Raw genomic sequence first — 4,727 nt, 5'->3', positions numbered from 1 at the left:
CTGGAACAATGGTTTTATTCATAGAGAGAAGGTCCTTATTAAGCAATGACACAACGACATACGAGGACTTATGGTTTTTTACTGTTTTATGTGATTTTATGTGAACAGTTGCGTCTTTTGATTTCTTGTCTCCTCGCACTGCTCACTGACATTGAACCTTTGATGGCTTTAATTCGATTCAAAACAGAGCCTTGTTTCAGTTCCCAGAATCCCAGATATTTCCATTAACTCACTTACTGTTGAAACTGTGTCCATACAGATTAACACATACTGCTAAACTCAGAATTTTTACAATATGTACGGTTTTGCTCACTCATTTTTCCCCCCATTCCTGACAAAATCTAGTCTAATCAGAGCCAAGAAGAGAATATTGTAAGGTAAAGACCCAACAATTATACAGAGAAAACCACAACAATCACTCCCTATGAACAAGCAGTTGGTGACAGTGGGAAGGAAAAACTTCCTTTTAACAGGAAAAAACCTCCAGGCTCAGGGAGCGGCAGCCATCTGCTGCAACCATAGGGGCTGAGCCTCTACCTATCTTGTGCTTAAAGCTTGCTCCCGTTCTGCCATTTTTAGAACCTATGTGCTGAATTTCAGTCCAGCTTTGTCCAGCCACTGGTAGGATTTCTTGATATCAGCCACTTCTTCTATCTGCTGGTGGTACATGCCATGCAGGGGCCTGTCCTTCCATGATGGTTCCTTGTTCTTGCTCTTCTTACTGAAACTTAAAACTAGAAATACACACTATAGCTAGAAGCTCTGCATGACACAAGGTTAGGTACACTGGCACGGGAACATAAACAGATGAACTGACAAAAGACAGAGACTATATATACATAGAGGGGCAGTTAGGTGAAGTAGAAACAGCTGCAGAGTGGATGATCCAATCATCAAAATTGTGCAGCACTTCCACCTGTATAGGCAGTAGTGAATTACTTGAAAATTATCTTTCTTGATTTTGTATTTAACACAAGCCAGCAACTGCTACTTATAGAGAAGCTGGAGGAAATATCAGTAAACAAGTCCATCATTTCATGGATCCATGAAATGATGGACTTGTTTACAAAGAGACAGCAGCAGTATGTGAGCCTGGGCAGCGCTCTGAATATTTTGGTGATATGCAGCACAGGAGCATCACAGCTGGATTTGCAATGCACAAAAGTGGTAAATAAAGTGGATAAAATTAAGTCACACTAATACAAATTTAAATAAATGAAGAGGGAACGAAAACTCATACCGGTTCAGCTTAATCACTCACGGAACAACACGAGCTAAGCACTTAGGCACCCTGGAAAGAACTAGAAAAACAAGAACTGTACCAGTTAAACCGTACCAGTTTAGCATTCAAGTCTAGCACCACTATAAAGGCCCACAGTCAATTCTATAGTTTCAAAGTTTCTCTTGCTTCAGATGCTCTTGTATGTTTTCCTTTCCTCTAACTTCCTACCAGCACTTCTTTTGAGTGCATAGGTATAGAATTCCTTATAACTGTATCCAAAGATGTTCTTAACTTGAATTTTTCACTTTACAAGTCCCACAGAGTAGCAGTTCCATTGGTCAGTCCAAGCTGTCGTCATAAGAGACAACACTCTCCACAAAGGCTTTGGTAACAGGGATTCGGACAAGAAAGAATACAACATTTAAACTCAGTTGGCTAAGTGATTATTCCATTTCAGAGATCAGAAATCTTAGCAACATAAATTTGATTTCACAAATGAAATACCAGGAATGAAACACCAATAATCCCCCCAAAATTGCCTTTACAGTTAAATGCAACTGTTGACGTGAGCACCTTGTCAGACTGAAGACTGACGAGCTGTCTTTGCAGAATTGGTGTGGGCACCTTGTGTAAAAGCCCCTGCTGCCAACAGTTCTACGGCAAAGCATGAGTGATGCTAAGCTCAGATTACACTGTATTTTTGTATTATAAGACAGTTTACTATGTCACATTATGAAATTTTAGCTTCATGCTTTCATGCTGTACTGTCCAAGCTGGCAATGCTTCATCATTGTGTAATGAAACTGCAAGGGAAGGGCAAAGGACCAACTACCAGGAAAGAACACTGTGCTCCTACTTTATATGTTTGTGAAATTGTCAAAATTTTGACAAGATGTCAAATGTGGGCTTTAATGTTACAATCCATCCATCCATCCAGCTACCCAGCGAGAGGCACGCTGGGTAGCTGGGTAAATACAATACATACAATAAAAATAAAATGCAATTTTGTTACAGATGGAAGAAGAATGCCTCCTAAAATGTGTTAAACATAAATTCATAATGTGCAACAACCACGGTCCTTTACTAACAATGTGATTTGGTTCAACTTGGTTTTATACTTCTTCATCTGTAAGAAACAAGCAGGCAGGCAGAGAGATCCAGAAGAGGACCTGAGTATGCACTGGAGAACAGACAGGCAGATAAGCAGGATCTTTCCTTTCACAGGTTTTGCAGGTATACAAGTTCAGGTGAGGAGATGCATGCAGGAATTGACCAAATTGAGAGTCAAATACAGCTGCAGGTAAGTGAAAGTCTTGGATAGGATAGGCTCCAACCCACTCAACTCAAACCAAACAGGTGTGCCAGGTGGAGCTGGGAAGGGCCATGCTTACATGTAGAGAAAGCACAGTCGGCCCAAATCCTCACTGCAGAAAAGAAAGAAAGTCAGAAAGAAAAGAAAAAGAAAGGAGAGACAAAGAGAGAAACTGCCTGGACTATGACATCCTGCAAGCGTAAGTATCTGAGCAGTTGGGATTTTAAATGTATTAATATGCGTTTTATTTGGTTGTTTTATTAAAATGTCTGATCTTAACTTGAATTATTGCATTGTTCTGGTGAACATTAGAACTTAGAGTTTGTGTGTCACCAAAGAACGAGTCACTCTCACGTAGTCATTAATTAGCCTCACACTAGAAGACTGCTATTTTCAAAAGGGTCTTTATTAGTGGATCATATTCTTCACATCACAACAGTACCTCTATTTTTGAGTGTTTAAACTGGCTGCCAAATTCCCAGGCCCACTAGACCGGGAACATTTGGCATAGATCATGTCGTGACAGGGTTGGTGTTTGGATGAGCAGTGACACAGTGAGCGGGAGCAGGCACAATTCAGACAATGGGCTTTTATTCCTGATGCAGTTTCTTTTTTCTCTGCCTTTCTGAGGTAGCGATATAGTCCAGTGTACAAAGCGAGAGCCCCATTTTTTCCTATCAGCACAGCAGAAAGGGCCTTAATGAGGTCTCATGGGAGGTGTAGTGTTTTTTTAATGTGACAGCATATCAGGATGCAGGGATATGCTATGTCAGGACACATGATCTTACCCAGTTGTTCTGATGTAAGCATCAGCATTTGAGGTGAACAGTAGCCAAGAAATATAAATGTCAGGGGATGTTCTGCAGTTTGACAAAGGATGGCAAAGTGTGTCAGTATGTATGGCTACACTGTAACATCTTCTGTCATTCATGTCACTTATTCATGTCACTTAAAGTCATCTTGCTGATCAAACAGAGGTTTTGAGGCTCATGCAGGTAAAACATATTCAGAGGAGTGATGAGAGATAGATCACTCCCGTAATGTCACCGCAAGGAGTCCTACTTCACTGATAAGAAGGAAACTTGTGTGGTGTCAGTGATGGCTGGATGCACAATAGACATTTTCACTCAGTGCTTTCTTCTTAGCACCTTTTTACAAAGAATACCACAATCAGCTATCTTTACAGTAGTTGAAATATAGTGGTGTTTTCCTACTAGCCACTCAAGTGGAGCTTGGAGCTTTCAATGTGCAGGTAGCAGCTAATGATGTCTGGATAAACTAGCCTTTTTCTGACTCCCCCAGATTTTCTTTTAACATTTAGCCTTAAAACTAACTCAAGCGACACTTAAACACATCATTAGACTTCACATGGTTCACTCTTGAGACACGAAAGAATTTATACAACTCTCTCCACAAATAAAGTAATTATCCATCAGCTCGCAGAAATCCTCAACACTTGTCTAATGTTGTTTTGGGGGATCAGGGGATCTGTACATCGGCCATACTGCTCCTGAATGGAGGGGAGGTTTAACTCAATTCAGCTGAATCTCAACAATTTTATTTCTACAGCACCAAATGACAACAACAGTCGCCTCAAGGTGCTTTATATTGTAAGGTAGACCCTACAATAATGCATACAGAGAAAAGCCCAACAATCATATGACCCCCTATGAGCAAGGACTTTGGTGACAGTGGGAAGGAAAAACTCCCTTTTAACAGGAAGAAACCTCCAGCAGAACCAGGCTCAGGGAGGGGCGGGGCCATCTGCTGCAGTTGGAGTGAGAGAAGGAAGACAGGATAAAGACATGCTGTGGAAGAGAGACAGAGGCTGTATCCCAATTCAGGGTCTGCAGCCTTAAAGGCCGCATTTTAAGGCCGATTACGTCACAGCGACGCGCCGAAGGCTGTCCCAATTCGAAGGCTGCTCGAAATGCGGCCCTCAAATGCGTCCTTCATTTCCATGAATTTTAAGGCTGTGGCAGTGTAGACTTCATGGCCCAACATATCCCAGAATGCATAGCGCGGCGGTGGGTGTGGATAAATTTGCCGAAAAAAATTGCTTTTATGAGGGGTGGCCGAAGAGTGAACTTTAAGTACTGAATATTATGTCACTCATTTATGTGCAAATGTTTAATAACGAAGAACATTAAAACATTACTGTTGGCCACATGTCGGCAAAGTCATGTGACATTA

This window comes from Astatotilapia calliptera, chromosome 5, assembly GCF_900246225.1.
Source record: "Astatotilapia calliptera chromosome 5, fAstCal1.2, whole genome shotgun sequence".
Taxonomy (NCBI): Eukaryota; Metazoa; Chordata; class Actinopteri; order Cichliformes; family Cichlidae; genus Astatotilapia; species Astatotilapia calliptera.
This window is presented reverse-complemented; position numbering follows the sequence as displayed.